The sequence below is a fragment of the Oryctolagus cuniculus genome, chromosome X (assembly GCF_964237555.1).
Source record: "Oryctolagus cuniculus chromosome X, mOryCun1.1, whole genome shotgun sequence".
NCBI lineage: Eukaryota > Metazoa > Chordata > Mammalia > Lagomorpha > Leporidae > Oryctolagus > Oryctolagus cuniculus.
Window position 1 is genome coordinate 116,872,906 of NC_091453.1, and position 20,592 is coordinate 116,893,497.

The 20,592-nt window shown below is 36.3% G+C and overlaps 1 protein-coding gene and 1 non-coding gene across 7 annotated transcripts in view; both read right to left on the reverse strand.

The window, feature by feature from the left end:
- Window positions 1-20,592, reverse strand: part of FGF13 (fibroblast growth factor 13) — a 651,305-nt gene that overhangs the window by 39,963 nt on the left and 590,750 nt on the right. The window lies entirely within an intron of this gene.
- MIR504 (microRNA mir-504) lies at window positions 1,548-1,606 on the reverse strand. The gene has a single exon (NR_162669.1). It is a non-coding gene; the product is annotated as a microRNA mir-504 (primary transcript).

The window sequence follows — 20,592 nt, forward strand, 5'->3', positions numbered from 1 at the left end:
CATTGTATCCTCTCTAAGATATTTTGATAGTTTTTATACTATGATTAAATTCCTTGGTATACTCACTATATTTTTAACCTGATTATCCAAATTTTGAATCAAGATGTTCAACTATAAATTATGATAGTCTAGACTCTGCAAACTGTTCAGCAAAAGCAGTGGATTTTCTTATCCCTAAAAAAAGCCTGAGTTGCTCTTTTACCACATAAATTTCATCAAAAAAATCCAAATCTAACAGTTTTTTCCTAGGTAGTATTAATATATAGCACATTTGCATCCCTTAAAGAGAAAAAAAATGTGTCTTTATTGTAAGAATCTAGTAATGTTCAGTATTCTACTAATAATCTCCTAAGGTATGATCCAAAAAATGTGTAAGTAGTGAATATTTGATTAAGAATTAGAAGCACTCAAAAAAACTAGAGACTTTGGCACATGGCAAAATGTACTAGAAATAGTATTATTTGAGTTAGAAGACAATTTAAAATTTAGAATTCCAATTTTCCCATTTATTAATTTTGTGTCCTTTAGAAAATCACTTCTCTCTGAACATCACTTTCTTCATTTATGAAGACAGAATAATAATTCCTTCCTTGTCTATCTCATGTTTGCAAAGAAAGTACATGTGAAAATGCCGTAAATTATAAAGTTTTGCACATGTCAATTCCTAATATATATGAACATGATACAGAAACATACATAACTCGTATAATCAAATGATCATTATTAAATATTTAATTTATTAATATTTTTTCAAAGATTCAAGTACCTGATCTAGGTATGGAGGTCACAGACATTTAATTGTTAAGGAAGTCAAATTTAAATGTTAAAAGAAAATAAACAGAGAACTGAAAAAGACAATTGATATTCAGCCATTACAATGATTATGTGCAAATTATTTAAATATATGGGAGAACATTCATGACAATGAGAGAAAAGTAGGCTTCATAGCTGGTATGCATGCAAATATTCCATATATATATCTTTATATAATACCAGAAGCCTTCAAAATTCATGGAAATGCATATTATGAAAGCAATATATGCATTTAACTTTTACACCAAAAATAAATTTATCCTTTAATTCCACTTTTTCCATGAACTTTTTCAAGTATCTTCACATATATGTAAGAGAGAGAGCACACATATGCACATATATCAGCCAGTCAACCACTGTAACTAACATTGATTTTTTCTGGCTTGAAGGAATTTCTATGGGTATCTTTGTGTATTGCCCATTTTTTTTTTACAAAGGACATATATTACATCAATAAATGGAACAACCATATGCAAAATCAATGTATCTTGTGAAAGAAAGAGTTCAGTTTCAAACTTAAAATTCTTGTTCAACCTAAGACTAAGAGCCCCACCATATTTCAATAAGTAATGAAGAGATTTATAAAGGCTGACTTTCTTCTTATGAGCAGATCTCTTGAATTCTCATGAAGTTTTGATTTGGTGGATAAGATTCCAGGTGAAATGGCTTTGAAATTGAGTTCACCCTTTGAGTACCACCTTTCTCATGCGGTGGTAGCCTGTGCCCTCTGTATGGGAAACCCTGCCCTGCACTCCCTTCAATATGCATACAGATAGAGTGCAGACCAGGGTCTCCCAACAGCAGCTAATTCAACATTCCACTCCAGATTTTATCTCTTCAATTGTGATTTTACGTGGGAAATGGATGAATTTTGAGTGTTCTTTCCTTTTTGAATGGTCCTACTTCAGTGATTGGCACTGGCTGATGAAGGTAGATTGTGGACTTGTAGATCAGATTGTGCCCTGTAAGTAACTGTCCTTTCAGACTGTATATGACTCTTACTAATTTGGTCTTTAAAAACAAAATATGACAATTTAATACATGGTAGTATCCCACAGTCTTCCAAGAATTACAGGTTGCTATGTATTGGCCTAAAGTCAGTATGTCATTATATAGACCATAAAAGAAAATAAAAGTAACATGCATTAACTTGATGTGCTTAACATGAAATGCTGTGCATTTATCATCCCAGTTAATCCTCTTAAGAACCCTACTACTGTACTACATGAGGAAACTAAAACTTAAAAAAAGGATTGACTCTTTGTCACAATACATAAACTGAATTTCATACCTAAAAAATCTGGGAAAGCCTTCCATATAATGACTGCAGGTATTGTGAAGGCAAATACTATGTGTCATTTTTTAATGATGGAGTCTGTTTAAACAAAGGACATCAGGAGGTTGAAAGGAGGGGCTATTCTGTTCTATTTCAGAGATAGAGACAATGACTCCATTGTTGCCTATTTGGAGTTTGAAGAGTCATTGTGACAAGTCTTGTGTGCAATAGCCAGTTGTATTCACAGATCTAGCTCTCAAGAAGTTGCCTGATATGGATAATAGATGAAGCCACAGGAAATAGAAGATATCTACAAAGGATGGAAATTGGAGGAGGAAAGACACCAAACATTTAAGAAGAGAGGAAGGAAGAAGAAAAAATAGTAATGACAGTAATTGGGGATATTAGCAATAGCAGTTCAATGATGGTGATGAAGATAGAAGACAGAATGGAGAGGTTTGAGGGATAAAGAAATAGATGAGAAAATGAAGATTGCAAAGGTGACATTGGCTTTGTTCATCCAGGGAAAAGGGGCAAGTAAATGGTCTGTGTGGAATTCTACAAGGGACTTGTTAGGATGGACGGTCTTTTTTTTTTGAAAGATTTATTTTATTTATTTGAAAGAGTTACAGGGAGAGGCAGAGAAAGAGAAAACAGTCTTCCATCCGCTGTTTCACTCCCCAGATGGCCACAATGGCCAGAGCTGAACTGATCCGAAATCAGGAGCCAGGAGCTTCCTCTGGCTCTCCCACATGGGTTCAGGGGCCCAAGGACTTGGGCCATCTTCCACTGCTTTCCCAGGCCATTGCAGACAGCTGGATTAGAAGAGGAGCAGGCGGGACTAAAAATGGCATCCATATGGGATGCTGGCGCTTCAGGCCAGGGCTTTAACCCACTGTGCCACAGCACCGGCCCCAGGCTGGACAGTCTTGAAATGATTTGTATGATAGTGGGAAAAGCTAGTAGTCCGGGAAATAGTGAAGGTGCAGAAAAAAAGGATAATTGACATGCCTAGGTCAACATAGCTCTAGCAAGCAATAGAATCAATGGAAGGATAGAGGGCATAATTATGAAAAAGATGAAAAGCATTTCTTTTGGAAATAGTGGTTGAATCAAATGACCTATGAAGTCCATCACAACACTGATGTTCTTTGATAAAGGATGGAAATATCTCAGAGATATTGTAGCGAATGTATAAAAACTAGGAAGAGAATAAACTTCTATTGCATTAAATTGGCAGGTACCAATGCCATCTTACTAGTTAAAGTGATCAGTTTGAGTTCATAACTGATCATAAAGATAGGATTAAGTGTCAAAGTGATCACATAAATAAGACCAGTGTCTGCTAATAATAATTGATAGAATTAAATAGGAGAGAATGATCCAGCATGGGAAGCAGAATACACAGCAGACTCATAGAATGACAAATGTCCTAAATAGCACTCTGGCCTCAGAATCAGCCCTTAAGGCCTCAGATCTGACAAAAAGCCCATGAGAGTATTTCAGGCATGGAAAGCCAAGACACTGTAGCAAAAATGATCTAAATGAAAGATCTCTGTGAGTGAGATCCCAGTGGAAACAAGGGGCCATCAAAGAAGGAGGTACCTTTCTCTGAAGGGAGGAGAGAACTTCCACTTTGACTATGGCCTTGTCTAAATAATGCTGGAGTTTATGAACTCAAGAGGCTTCCATAGCCTTGGCAGCTCATGACAAGAGCCTCAGGTGATTACTGACATCATAAATAACAATGTCAATTGTTAAATCAACAACAGGAGTCACTGTCCACTTGCTCCCCATGTAGTACTTCTGTCTTTAATGTGCTGTACTATGAGAACTAATGGTAAAACAAGTCTTCAAACAGTACTATATACTTTGTGTGTCTGTGTGGGTGCAAACTGTTGAAATCTTTACTTAGTATGGAGTTGATATTCTGTATATAAAGAAAATTAAAAATGAATCTTAAGGAAGAATGGGATGGGAGAGGTAGTAGGAGATTAGATGCTTTGAGGTTAGGAGGCTGGTCATGGTGGAAAAAACCACTATAATCCAAAAGTTGTACTTTCGAAATTTATATTTATTAAATAAAAGTTTTCTATTAAAAAAGATATAATAAACCCCTTTGGGCTTCAGCTGGATGTATATGATACAAAACAAGGTCATGTTACATATATCTAGTTTATTTCAGACAACTGCCAAAAACCCTTTCATTGGATGTTAAACCTATGCGCTTTTTAAAAACAAAACATGATACCTTTGTATAAAGGTGATTTGCAGTCCCATCAGTTATTTCATATGAATATATTAGAAATGTGTCACTTTAATTATGGGGATTGGGTCTCCCTCCCTTACTGTTGGCATGGATTCTGTCCTTACTATCTCTGGATTCTCTCTCCTTCTCCATAAAATTCTAGGATTTTTTGAGTGTACATAAAAAATAACAGTATGATTTACATCTTAGCAATTCTTCAAAGAGGTTTCCAAATACTAGGTTGAAAGCGGTATAAGATATTGTGTTTTTTCCTTTAGATCTAAATATTCTGAATCTCTGTATTGCTCATGGGAACTGTTTCAAAGGCTGAAGTGTCAGAATCAGAGAGGAAAGAAATGTGTGGGTAGGAAATTCTACACGCAAACCTTTCACACTATTCTCTCATTTTCAAACCCGAATATACATAGATACAGAAATTACAGCTTATTCCAAAAGTTTTTATTGTTAGCATCAAATATTGCAAAAATGCCAACATGATCAGATTGGTATATTTAGGTGAAAATGTTCAACTGATGCCATAGACAGGAGTGTCAATTGGTAAAGTCAACAACAGGAGTCACTGTGCACTTACTCCTCATGTAGGATCTCTGTCCTTAATGTGCTGTGCATTGAGATTTAATGCTATAACGAGTACTCAAACAATATATTTCACTTTGTGTTTCTATGGGGGTGCAAACTGTTGAAATCCTTAGTTAATGCATACTAAACTGATCCTCTGTAAAAAAAAAAAAAGAAATTATCAATTCCCAACTTGACTCTCACTGGGATTAAACATGACAATAGGTCTGCTCTGATTTCATCATCATTTAAAAAAATCATCTATTATTTTTCACTTTATGTTTCTGTGTGGGAGCAAACTGTTGAAATCCATACTTAATGTATACTAAGCTGATCTTCTGTATATTAAGATAATCGAAAATGAATCTTGATGTGAATGGAAGGGGAGAGGGAGTGGGAAAGGGGAGGGTTGTGGGTGGGAGGGACGGTATGGGGGGGAAGCCATTGTAATCCATAAGTCGTACTTTGGAAATTTATATTCATTAAATAAAAGTTTTTTTAAAAAAAGAAAATGTTCAACAGACTTGATAACTTGATCTTAAACATAAATAGCTCTATTTGTTAATGAACCATTTCATTATCTTTGTACTTTTTTATTGACAGGCAGAGTGGACAGTGAGAGAGAGAGAGGCAGAGAGAAAGGTCTTTCTTTGCCGTTGGTTCACCCACCAATGGCCGCCGCGGCTGGCGCGCTGCAGCCGGCGCACCGTGCTGATCCGATGGCAGGAGCCAGGTACTTCTGGTCTCCCATGGGGTGCAGGGCCCAAGTACTGGGGCCATCCTCCACTGTACTCCCTGGCCACAGCAGAGAGCTGGCCTGGAAGAGGGGCAACCGGGACAGAATACGGCACCCCGACTGGGACTAGAACCTGGTGTGCTGGTGCCGCAAGGCGGAGGATTAGCCTAGTGAGCCGCGGCGCTGGCCTATTATCTTTGTACTTTAAGAGAAGACGACTCTAGGGGCAAAGTACAGGGTAAAATTTCATTTACTCATATTTCAGTACTTTGAAATTTGTAATATTATTAAAACAGAATAGGAGGAAACTTGCTTTTGTTTAGTGATTTGTTCATACATAGTGCACCAAATAATGACAAAGAACAATAAAAACATAAAAAAGTAATGCATGTAAGTGAAATTAACATTTTGAGATTTGATTATTGTTTACAGCCATTGTCTCAACTATTGAGGATTGGTGATTGTTTTTCTTTTACCATTTGTGGAATTCTTTACTTAGTGAAGGGTTAAGCTTATGAGTATAAAATAAACTGAAAGTAGATCATTGTAAAAATTGAGAGGGAATAAGAGAGGAAAAAGGAGAGAGGGTCGGAGCCTATATGGGAGAGAGTTTAGGGTGGGATATATCTCTATGCTCCAAAATCTTTATATATGGAACACATAAATTTTTTCACCTTATATAAATAAAAATAAAAAATACATAGAAGCCAAATTATAAAGATGCATACATAAAAATGTTCACTGAATTGTTTTATAACAAAATCAACAAAGGGAAAACTTCATCAACATAGGACTGTATAATCAAATTGTGGTACATGCAACTGAATATTATTCATCCTTAAAAATAATGATATAGATATATATCTATTGACAGAAATATGTGCACAAGATGTGAGTGAAAATAGGAGGTTACAAAATAGCATGTATGTCAGTCCCATCTTAACCATGATAGATTCATTCCAAGAAGTTCAGCACATGCCTGATACCACCGATAGTACCAGACTCTATGTTATTTTTTTTCTTTTTTTTTTAACTTTTATTTAATGAATATAAATTTCCAAAGTACAGCCCATGGAATACAATGGCTTCCCCCCCCATAACTTCCCTCCCACCTGCAACCCTCCCCTTTCCCACTCCTTCTCCCCTTCCATTCACATCATGATTCATTTTCGATTCTCTTTATATACAGAAGATCAGTTTAGCATATATTAAGTAAAGATTTCAACAGTTTGCTCCCACACAGAAACATAAAGTGAAAAATACTGTTTGAGTACTAGTTATAGCATTAAATCTCAATGTACAGCACACTAAGGACAAAGATCCTACATGAGGAGTAAGTGCACAGTAACTCCTGTTGTTGACTTAACAAATTGACACTCTTGTCTATGTTATTATTTATACATATATCCCTATAATGAAGATTAATTTATAAATCCAGCATAGCAAAATATCAATGACAATATTAAAATGGAACGATGATAATAATGTACTAGAATAACAGTTATTTCATAGTTATGAGATGCTTATTTCTGGAAATTTCCACTTAACATTTTTGGACTCTTGTTGACCAAAAGTAGCTGAAATCACCAAAAGAGAAGCTGTAAAAAGGGGGGAAGGAAGTTCTGCTATATAGAATTGCTGTATTTATATACAGTCAATTATATAATGTTTACATATACACAGAGAAGTGTATGGATACTAGAACCCAACTTCTTTGAGTGGTGAGTCTGGGGTGATTTTCTACTTATTTTCATTTCACTATCAAATAAAAACTAGAAACAAAAAGCACCTGTGAACAAACTTTTCTGAAAACCTAAAAAAAACTTAAATTTACATGGAAACGAATCAGACACTAATCATACATCATTTCATTAAATCTGGTCACCTCAGAATCTATACTAAATGACATTTAGCATAGTTTGAGTTCATCCAGGGAATAAATATAACTACATCTCTTTAAAATACACTTTATGAAACTGAATCAATTAATAATTATTTTTCAGTTGTAAGTAGTGTGTGTGAACTGAACAGCAAGTTTCAACGGTATTATTCTGGTGTGGCATATACATATATACACATCACCACCATTACCATTTCTATTACCATAAAGGGTATTGAAATGTTAACGTTTACTACATAATTCTGAGTAGAAATATATTTATACTTAAAATACTCATAATGTCACTAGCAACATATCTAAACAAGTGAGAAAGGAATCAACGATTGGACAATAGGTGTTTAATTAGGCATAATGACATTTTCGCTTCATATAGGGAGATATTCTTAGCTAGCAAACCTCTGATTTTTATATTTCTTTTGAACTAGTTTTGGACAAATCACACCTCCACACCAAGAGATAAAATAGTACTATGAATCTTAACAACACAAGCAATGCTTATCAATATGTTTTTCTCAAACTGCACTTTAATATCTACCTATCATATTCATTGAGCTTATGCATTAATCTTGGAAGTTGTTTCAATGTCTAAATCAAACAATAAATTAAATATTTAAGCCAAAGTATACTAGAACCCACCATATGCTAGGCAATGTTCCAAGCATTGGGGATAGATCATTGAACAAAATAAAGATCCTGCCCTCAAGGAGGTGATGCTCTAGTAAAGAGGGACAAAGAACAAATACAATGTACATATTTATTCATTCAATAAAAGGTGAACAAAGTGAAAAACCTGCTGGAAAATAGGTTATCCTATAATATTCAGATTTCAATAAATATAAGCTTGTATCTCAATTTTCATGGGAAACTGGTTCCACACCTGCAGATGCTTAGGTCTGCCTATTACCCAAGCACATCCTCCTGTACATTAAATTCCTTTATTTTTTTAAATTTGTTCATTTGAAAATCAACGTGAGAGTGTGCACAAGAGAGAGAAAGAGAAAGGGAGAGAGAGAGAGAGAGAGAGAGAGAGAGAGAGAGAGAGAGATATCATTGCTGGTTCACTGTCCATATGACTACAACAGCCACGATTGCACCAGGCTAAAGCCAGAGGTCAGGAACTCCACCCTGGCTTCCCACAAGGATGGCAGGGAATCAAGAACTTGAGCCATCACTTGCTTCCTCCCAAGCTGAGATTCAAACCCAGGCATTCTGATATAGGATGCAAGTATCCCAAGTGGCTCAACAAATACCCACCCCTCTTCCCGTATACTTTATTTTATATCCAGATTACTTGTAATACCTAATACATGTAAATGGTATGTAAATAGTTGTGATATAATATTGTTTACGGAATAATGACAAGAAAAAAAGTTTGAACATAGGAAAGATGCAATTTTTTTTGGAATATTTTCAATCTGCAGTTGGTTGAATTTACAAATAAATAACTCAGGGAAAGGACCCAGTATATACAAATAAGCATTTTATTCAATAAATACATATGTAACATATTTAACATGATTTGACCCAATTACTTGGGCTATATAAACCATAGACATATAAATAATAGATAATGGGAGGTGGAAAATGATGGTGACAAAGTGCTATTTTAAATTAAGCCATCAAGGTAGCCTCTTTGATAAAGTAATATCTGGAACAGAGAACTGAATGCAATGAGACAGTGAGGAATGGGGCTATTTTGGGAACAGTAGTCCAGGCAGAAGGCACAGCCAGTTCACAGGCTCCCAGGCAGGGGTAGGCTGGTCACAACCTGATGGAAGAATGGGAAAGCCAACATCATTGAAGCATAGAGAGTGGGGAGTGCAGAGCTCCTAAGTGTTGGGAGAGTGTAGTCACACAGACAGCATGTGGACAATGTCACAAATGGCCTTACAATCCATACTACAGACTTGACACTTCACCAAGAATACTGGAGGAATCTGAAGAGAGGAGTTATTATATGATCTGACTTACATTTACAAAAGATAACTGTGCAGAATAAGGATAGAAGCAGGGAGACTAATCAGGAGGCTGTTTAATGACCCAGGTGTGAGAGGGTTGACATAGAAGGTAGAAAGCTTGGCTCTGGAATTCATATATCTTGAAGGAAAAGTCAATATTTGATGAAACATTGGGTTGGTAGTGTTAGAGAAAAGAGGGAAGGATAGCTCCAAGGAGCAATTGATTTAAACAACTGGAAAGATGAGGTTGCCTTTATTAAGTTAGAGAAATGGGCACATAGAATACTTAGGGAAGTGACAGGAACATTTCTGTTTGGATATGTTAACTTAAAGCTGCCAATTAGGTATGCAAATGGAAATGTCAAGGAAGCAGCTGGAAATGACTCTGGGTTTTATATAAGGGATGTAGGTTGGAGAATTAGGATAATGACCAGTATATAGATTTTATTTGAAGTCACATGAGGCATGATTTCAAAACAAGCACCTCAAGAGAGGGAATCAAGAAAGAGAAAATAACAGATTCTAGAACTGAATCTTGTATCCAAATACATAAAGCAAGTATTAGATCTATAGGCAAAGATGAATTCTAATACAATGATAGTTGGGGATTTCAGCACCCAACTTTTATCAATGGACACATCATTCAGAGAGAAAACTAACAAAGATATACTGGAGCTTAACTACACTATAGAGCAAAAGGGTATAAAAGACATTTATATAATATTTCATACAATGGAACATCTCCAAAATGGACTGTATTCACATATCAATTCTCAATACATTTTTTAAAAAGAAGAATCATAGCATGTATCTTCTCTGTCCAAAATGGGAAAAAACTAGAAGCCAATAACAAGAATGGAAATTTAATAAAACACTCCTGGTCAATCAGTCATTGAAAAAATGAAAAAGGAAATAAAATTCTTGAAACAAACGAAAACAAAAGTACAACATATAAAAACCTGTGGGACACAGCAAATGACTATTAAGTAAGGAGTCTGTACAAATGCATGCATACATTAAAAATAGGAAGATTTCAAATAAATGACCTAACAATGTACCTCAAGGGCTTAAAAACAGCAAGAATAAATCAAAGCCAAAGTTAGAAGTAATGAAATAATAAACATCAGAGCAGAAGTCAGTGAAATCAAAACTAAAAATCTATGAAATTAAAAGGTGCTTTTTTGAAAAACAACATGAAATAAACAACCCTTTAGCCAGACTAACAAAGAAAAAAACAATAGAAAATTAAAATAAATAAAGATTAAAAAGGAGATCTTACAAATGATACTACAGAATGCAAAGGATTATCACAACCACTGTGACCAATTTTACTCCAACAAATTGGGAAAATCTATAAGAAACGGATACATTCCGGGATACATACAACCCACCCAGGTTAAATCAACAAGAAACAGAAAATCTAAAGTTGTCAATAACAAGTAATGATACTGAAGCAGTAATTGAAAGTTTCTCAAGAAAGAAACATCCAGGAGCTGATGGCTTTAGAGCTAGATTGTATAAAACATTTAGAGAGAAATGAATACAAACTATTCCCAAACCATTCCAAGAAAGTGTTAAAGAAGAAACTGTTTATAAGTCCAGTGTTACCTTCATACCAAAACCAGGCAAAGCCATAATAAAACAGAATACTACAGACCAATATCATTTATGAATGCAGATACAAAATTGTCAACAAAATACTCACATCAAAAAGATAATAAATCATGTTCAAGTGGAAATTATATCAGGGATGCAGGTTGAATGGTTCAACATTTACATACCAATAAACAATAAAATTCATTAACAGAATGAAGAACAAAAACATAATACTCATAACAGTAGATGCAAGAAAAGCATTCAGCAAGACTCAACACCTTTTCATGAAAAAATTCTCAGTAAATTAAGTATACAAAAATACACCTCAACATAATAAAGATAAATATGACAAATCCATCGTCAACATCATAAAAAAATGAGGAAAACTGAAAATATTTCCTCTAAGAACTGGAAAAAGGCAAAATTGTCCACTTTCATCTTTCTTGTACAGCATACTACTGGAAATACCAGGAAGAGCAATTAAGCAATAGAAAGAAAATGATTCCAAATTGGAAAGAAGTCAAATTATCCCTGTTGGCATACAACAAAGTTTTATATATAAAAAATGTAAAGAATCCATGAAAAAGCTGTTAGAACTGATAACATGAATATAGTAAAGTTGCAGGATACAAAATAAACATATAACAATAGGAGCATTTTTATATAGCAGTAAATTGTTGGAAAAATCAAGGAGATAATCCAATTGACCATAGCTACAAAAATATCTAGGATGTGAGAATTTGGCACAGCAAGTTTAAGCCACAACTTCCTAAGCCTTCGTCCTATACTGGAGTCCTTGGGTTTAAGACCAAGCTCCATTCCTGATTCCAGTTTCCTGTTGGTGCATACTGAGGGAGGTAGAAGGGAATGGTTCAAGTACTTGGGTCCATAACACCCATGTGTGAGACCCAGATTTAATTCTAGGCTCCTGGTTTCAGCCTGGCCCAGCCTGGCTGTTGCAGGGATTTAGGGAGAAAATTAGTGGATTGCAGAGCTCTCTGTGTCTCTCTTTCCCTCAGCCGCTCAAATAAATATGCAAACAAATTTTAACATATCTAGGAATAAATCTAACTAAAAATAAAAATCACTACAATGAAAACCATGAAATACTGATGAAAGAAATTCAAGAGGACATACACAGAAAGGGGGGAGAAATTCCCATGTTCATGCATTGCAAGAATTAGTATTGTTAAAATGACTCTGTGTCCTAATGCAATCTGCAGATTAAATGCAAAATCCATCAAAATTCCAATGGCATTCTTCACAGGAATACAAGTAAAAAAGCAATCCTTAAATTCAAATGGAATTACAAAAGATTAGGAACAGCAAAGTAGGCCTGTGCTGTGGCAAGGAGGGTAAATCCACCAACTGCAATGTAAGCATCACATATAGACACCACTTTGAGTCCACTTCCCATCTATCTCTCTGATACTGTGCCTAAGAAAACAATGTGAGATGCCTGTGCACCCATATGGGAAACCCAAAAGAAGCTCCTGGCTCCTGACTTCTGTCGGGCCCAGTCCTGGCCTTTGGAGCCATCTGGGGAGTGAATTAACCAACCGAAGTGCTAGCTTGCTCTTTCGCTCGCTCATTTGCTCTCTCTCTCCTTCTCTTTCTGTGTAACTCTTTCAAATAAATAAATGAATCTTTTAAAAAAGACTATTTACCCTAAGGAAATTAAATTGGCAAACAAAAAAGCTGTCTGCACCTTAATGATTATTGCAGCTCAATTCACAATAGCTAAGACCTGGAATCAACCCAAATGCCCATCAACAGTAGACTGGATAAAGAAATTATGGGGCATGTACTCTATAGAATACTCTATAAAATATTATACAGCAGCCGGTGCTGTGGCTCACTAGGCTAATCCTCCACCTTGCGGCGCTGGCACACCGGGTTCTAGTCCTGGTCGGGGTGCCGGATTCTGTCCCGGTTGCCCCTCTTCCAGGCCAGCTCTCTGCTGTGGCCAGGGAGTGCAGTGGAGGATGGCCCCAGTACTTGGGCCCTGCACCCCATGAGACCAGGATAAGTACCTGGCTCCTGCCATCTGATGAGCGCGGTGTGCCGGCCGCAGCGCGCCGGCCTCGGCGGCCATTGGAAGGGTGAACCAATGGCAAAGGAAGACTTTATCTCTGTCTCTCTCTCACTGTCCACTCTGCCTGTCAAAAAAAAGTAATAATAAAAAAATACTATATAGCAGTAAAAAAAAATGAAATCCGGTCATTTGCAAGAAAATGGAGGAATCTGGAAAACATCATGCTGAGTGAAACAAGCCAGTCCCAGAAGGACAAATATCATATGTTCTCCCTGATCGGTGACAACTAACTGAGCATCAAAAAGGAAACCTGGTGATGTGAAATGGACACTATGAGAAACAGTGCCTTGATCAGTCCTTGTCAGCAATGTTGATGTACAACTTAATACTTTGTCCCTTTTAGTATTTTTTTTGTTCTACTTAATATTATTGGTTGAGCTTTGTAATTAACACACAATTATTCTTAGGTGTTTAAATTTAACTGAAAAGTGATCCCTGTTAAATGTAAGAGTGGGAATAAGAGAGGCAGGGGATGTACAATTTGGGTCATGCTCAAGCTGACTTGCCCCAAGTGGTGGAGTTAGAAACGTGCCAGGGGTTCCAATACAATCCCATCATAGTTGCATGTACCAATGCCATCTCATTAGCTTTCCTCATTTTTTTATGATGTTGACGATGGATTTGTCATATTTATCTTTATTATGTTGAGGTATATTTTTGTATACTTAATTTACTGAGAATTTTTTCATGAAAAGGTGTTGAGTCTTGCTGAATGCTTTTCTTGCATCTACTGTTATGAGTATTATGCTTTTGTTCTTCATTCTGTTAATGAATTTTATTGTTTATTGGTATGTAAATGTTGAACCATTCAACCTGCATCCCTGATATAATTTCCACTTGATCAATTTCAGGTCACAATAGATCATAATGATAGGTCTAAGAGTCAAAGGGATCACATAAACAAGACTAGTGTCTGCTAATACTAACTGATAGAATCAAAAAGGGAGAGAACGATCCAACGTAGGGAAGCGGGATACACAGCAGACTCATAGAATGGCAGATGTCCTAAATAGCACTCTGTCCTTGGAATGAGCCCTTAAGGCATTCAGATCTGGCTGAAGAGCCCATGAGAATATTCTAGGCATGGAAAGCCAAGACACTCTGGCAAAAAAAAAAAAAAAATAATAATAATAAAAATTAAAACAAAACAAAACAAAACAACAACAACAACAATAACAAACCTAAATGAAAGATCTGTGCGAGTGAGATCCCAGTAGAAAGAACCAGCCATCAAAGAAGGAGGTATCTTTCTCTGAAGGGAGGAGAGAACTTCCACTTTGACTATGGCCTTGTCTAAATAAGATCAAAGTCGGCGAGTTTAGGGGGCTTCCATAGCCTTGGCAACTCATGACTAGAGCCTGGGGAGATTGCTGATGTCATAAACAAGAGTCTCAATTTGTTAAGTCAACAACAGGAGTCACTGTGCACTTACTCCTCATGTAGGATCTCTGTCCTTAATGTGTAGTTCAATGTGAATTAATGCTATAACTAGTGCTCAAACAGTATTTTACACTTTGTGTTCTGTGTGGGGGAAAACTGATGAAATCTTTACTTAATATATACTAAATTGATCTTCTGTATATATAGATAATTGAAAATGAATCTTGATGTGAATGGAATGGGAGAGGGAGCTGGAGATGGGAGGGTTGTGGGTGGTAGGGAAGTTATGGGTGGGAAAAAGCCATTGTGATCCATAAACTGCACTTTGGAAATTTATATCTACTAAATATAAGCTAAAAAAAAAGACTAGCCAAAACAATCTTGAGGAAAGAAAAAAAAAAAAAACAACAACAACAACAAAAACAAAGCTAGATATATAGTAATACCTTACTTTAAAATATGCTACAGAATTATATTCACCAAAACTGGATACAAACTGATACATAGACCAATGGAATAGAGAACTCCAAAATTTATAAGCACACATATAGTCAATTGATTTTTGACAATCACACAAAGAACATTCATATGGAAAGGGGAGGCTCTTTAATAAATGGTACTGGGAAAATTGGATGTTAATATACAGAAGACTGAAGGTAAATTTCTACCTGTCACTATGTACAAAAATCAATACAAAATGTATCACGACCTAAATGAGGGCCCAGCATTGTGGCTTAGCAGGTGAAGCCACCACCTGTGAGGTCAGCATTCCATATGGGAACCAATTTGTGACCCCTCTGCTCCACTTCCAATTCAGCTTACTGCTAATGTCCTGGGAAAAGCAGTGGAAGATGGTCCAAGTTCTTGGGTCCCTGCCACCCACAAGGGAGACTGGATAAAGCTCCTGGATTCTGGCTTTTATATGGTCCAGCTCCAGCTGTGGTGTCTATAAGGGGAGTGAACCTGCAAATGGAAGATTCCTTCCTTCCTTCCTTCCTTCCTTCCTTCCTTCCTTCCTTTCTTTCTTTCTTTCTTTCTTTCTCTCTCTCTCTCTCTCTTTCTCTCTTTCTCTCTTTCTCTCTTTCTCTCTTTCTCTCTTTCTCTCTTTCTCTCTTTCTCTCTTTCTCTCTTTCTCTCTTTCTTTCTTTCTTTCTTTCTTTCTTTCTTTCTTTCTTTCTTTCTTTCTTTCTTTCTTTCTTTCTTTCTTTCCCTCCTCTCTCTATCTCTAAGGGGAGTGAACCTGCAAATGGAAGATTCTTTCTTTCTCTTTCTTTCTCTCTCTCTCTCTCTCTCTCTCTCTCTCTCTCTCTCTCTCTCTCTCTTTCTTTATTTCCCTCCTCTCTCTATCTCTATCTGTGTGCATGCATTTCTGCCTCTCTGTATAACTCTTTCAAATAAATAAATAAATCTTCAAAAAACAGAAGAAGACCTAAAGGTAACACCTGAAACTACACAACTAGTAGAACCAACGATAGCAAAAACATATCAAGACACTAGGAGTTCCTGAAGGCATGGAGAGGGAGAAAGGATTAGAAGGCCTTTTTAGTGAGACACTTGCAGAGAACTTTCCAGGTTTGGAGAACATAGACATCCAAGTACAGGAAGCTCATAGAACCCCCAATAAACATCACCAAAAGAGATCCTCACCATGACACATTGTCATCAAACTCACCACAGTGAAACATAAAGAAAAGATTATAAATTGTACAAGGGAGAAATGTCAGATTACTCTCAGAGGATCTCCAATTAGACTCACAACAGACTTCTCATCAGAAACCCTACAGGCTAGGAGGGAATGGTGAGATATAGCCCAGGTACTAAGAGAAAAACTGCCAGCCCAGAATATTATATCCTGCAAAGCCCTCATCTGTGAATGAAGGTGAAATAAAGACCTTTCATAGCAAACAGAAATTGAAAGAATTTGTCCCCACTTGTCCAGCCCTGCAAAAGACGCTTAAAGATGTGTTGCACACAGAAACACAGAAACACAGCCATCAGTACGAAAGAAAGCAAAGGAAGAAAATCTCCCAGTAAAAGATCACAGGAAGTTCAAAGCATATATGAGAAATATTTTTGGGAAAATGACAGGGAAATGTCAATACTTATCAATAGTCACATTGAAAGTAAATGGCCTCAACTCTAGTTAAAGGGCACAGACTGGCTGAATGGATTAGAAAATAAAACCCATTTATTTGCTGCTAAAAATGGATAGATTCCTGGACACATAGAACCTACATAATTGAACCATGATGACATATAAAACCTAAAAAGACCCATGAGACAAATTTAATCAGTAATAAAGTGCCTCCCAACAGAGAAAATCCCAAGACCAGAAGAATTCACTGCTGATTTCTACCAGACATTTAAAGAAGAACTAACTCCAATTCTTCTCAAACTATTCAGAACAATCGAAAAAGAGGGAATGCTCCCAAATTTTTTTTATGAAGCCAGCATCACTTTAATTCGTAAACCTGTAAAGGATGCAGAATGGAAAGAGAAATATAGACCAATTTCCCTTATGAACATAGATGTGGAAATCCTCAATAAAATTCTGGCCAATAGAATGCAAAAGCACATCAGAAAGATCATCCACCAAGACAAAGTAGGCTTTATCCCTGGTATGCATGGATGGTTCAATGTTCACAAATCAATCAATGTGATACACCACATTAACCAACTGCAGAAGAAAAACCATATGATTATCTCAATAGATGCCAAGAAAGCATTTGATAAAATACAACACCCGTTCATGATGAAAACTCTAAGCAAAATGGGTATAGAAGGAACATTCCTCAATACAATCAAAGCAATTTATGAAAAACCAAAGGCCAGCATCCTATTGAATGGGGAAAAGTTGGAAGCATTTGCACTGAGATCTGGCACCAGACAGGGATGCCCACTCCCACCACTGCTAGTCAATATAGTTCTGGAAGTTTTAGCCAGAGCCACTAGACAAGAAAAAGAAATTAAAGGGATACAAATTGGGAAGGAAGAAGTCAAATTGTCCCTCTTTGCAGATGACATGATTCTTCATTTAGGGGATCCAAAGAACTCTACTAAGAGACTATTGGAACTCATAGAAGAGTTTGACAAAGAAACAGGATATAAAATCAATGCACAAAAATAAATCAATAGCCTTTGTATACACAGGAAATGCCATGGCTGAGAAAGAGCTGCTAAGATCAATCACATTCACAATAGTTACAAAAGCAATCAAATACCTTGGAATAAACTTAATCAAGGACGTTAAAGATCTCTACGATGAACATTACAAAATCTTAAAGAAAGAAATATAAAAGGATACCAAAAATGGAAAAATCTTCCATGCTCATGGATTGGAAGAATCAATATCATCAAAATGTCCATTCTCCCAAAAGCAATTTATAGGTTCAATGCAATACCAATCAAAATACCAAGGACATTCTTCTCAGATCTGGAAAAAATGATGCTGAAATTTATATGGAGGCACAGTAGACTTCGAATAGCAAAAGAAATCTTGTACAACAAAAACAAAGCCGGAGGCATCACAATACCAGATTTCAGGACATACTACAGGCAGTTGTAATCAAAACAGCATGGTACTGGTACAGAAACAGATTTAAAAACCACTGGAACAGAATAGAAACACCAGAAATCAATCCAAACATCTAAGGCCAACTTATATTTGATCAAGGATCTAAAACCAATTCCTGGAGCAAGGACAATCTATTCAATAAATGGTGCTGGGAAACTGGATTTACAAATGTAGAAGCATGAAGCAAGACCCCTACCTTACACCTTACACAAAAATCCACTCAACATGGATTAAAGATCTAAATCTACGACTCGACACCATCAAATTATTAGAGAACATCGGAGAAACCCTGCAAGTATAGGCACAGGCAAAGACTTCTTGGAAAAGGCCCTGGAGGCACAGGCACTCAAAAGCTAAAATTAACAATTGGCATTACATCAAAAGACACAGTCAGGAAAGTGAAGAAGCAACGAACAGAATGGGAAAACATATTTGCAAACTATGCAACCGATAAATGTTTAATAACCAGAATCTACAAAGAGATCAATTCACAATATCCAAGACATGGAATCAACCTACATGCTTATCAACAGAGACTGGATAATGAAATTATGGGATATGTACTCTATAAAATATTACAGAGCATTAAAAAAAATGAAATCCGGTCATTTGCAACAAAATGGAGGAATCCTGAAAACATCATGCTGAGTTCAATAAGCCAGTCCCAAAGGGACAAATATCATATGTTCTCCCTGATCGGTGACAACTGGGCACCTAAAAGGAAACCTGTTGAAGTGAAATGGACACTATGAGAAATAATGTCTTGATCAGCTCTTGTCCTGACTGTTGAGAAACAACTTATTACTTTATTCCTTTTATTATTTTTGTTCTACTTGATACTATCCGTTGAACTCTTTAATTAACACACAATTATTATTATGTGTTTAAAGTTAACTGAAAAGTGATCCCTGTAAAATATAAGAGTGGAAGGAGATGTACAGTTTGGGACATGCTCAATCAGACTTACCCTTAACGGTAGAGTTAGAAACGTGCCAGGGATTCCAATTCAATCCGATCAAGGTGGCATGTACTAATGCCATCTCACTAGTCAAAGTGATCAGTTTCAGTTGATAATTGATCATAATGATAGGATTAAGTGTCAAAGGGATCACACAAATAAGACTCATGTATTCTAATACTAACAGATAGAATTAAAAAGGAGAGAATGATCCAACATGGGAAGCGGGATATACAGGAGACTCATAGAATGGCAGATGTCCTAAATAGCACTCTGTCCTCAGAATCAGCTCTTAAGCTATTTGGATCTGACTAAAAAGCCCATGAGAGTATTTCAGGCATGGAAACCAAGATACTCTGGCAAAAATTAAAAAAAAAAGTCCTAAATGAATGATCTCTGTGTGTGATCTCCCAGCTGAAAGAATGGGCCATCAAAGAAGGAGGTACCTCTCTCTGAAGGGAGAAGAGAACTTCCACTTTGACTATGACGTTGTCTAAATAAGATAGGAATTGGTGAACTCATGAAGCTTCAATAGCCTTGGTAGCTCACGACAAGAGCCTCAAGTGACTACTGACCTCATAAATAACAGGGTCAATTATTAAATGAACAACAGGAGTCACTGTGTACTTATTCCCCATGTAGGATCTCTGTCCTTAATGTGTTGTACTATGTGAATTAACAGTATAACTAGTACTTAAACAGTACTTTATATTTTGTGTTTCTGTGTGGGTGCAAAGTGTTGAACTCTTTACTTAGTATATACTTAATTGATCTTCTGTATATAAAGATAACTGAAAATGAATCTTGATGTGAAAGGTATGCGAGAGGGAGCAGGGGATAGAATGGTTGTGGGTGGGAGGGAGGTTATGTGGGGGGTGGGGAAATCCGCTATAATCCAAAAGTTGTACTTTGGAAATTTATATTTATTAAATAAAAGTTAAAAAAAGAATGTAAATTATTAAAGCCACCGTAGAAAACAGTATGGGGAAAACTAAAAAAAAACAAAAAACAAAAACAAAAAAAAAAAAACTATAGACCAATATCCCTGATGAACAAAGATGCAAAAATCCTCAACAAAATACTAGCTAATACAATCCAATAACATATCAGAAAGATCATTCACCCAGACCAACTGGGATTTATTCTTGGTATGCAGGGATGGTTCAACATTTGTAAATCAATAAATGTGATACATCACATTAACAAACTGAAGAATGATACTATATGATTATCTCAATAGATGCAGAGAAAGCATTGATAACACAACAGCCTTTCATAATGACAATGTTAAGCAAATTGAGTAACAAGGGAACATTCCTCAACATAATCAAGGCAATACATGACAAACTCACAGCCAGAATCTCACTGAATGGGGAAAGATGGAAATATACCCACTAAGATCCGGAACCAGACAAGGATGTTCGGTCTCACAATTGCTATTCAATATAGTCCAGGAAGTTTTGGCCAGAGCCATTAGGA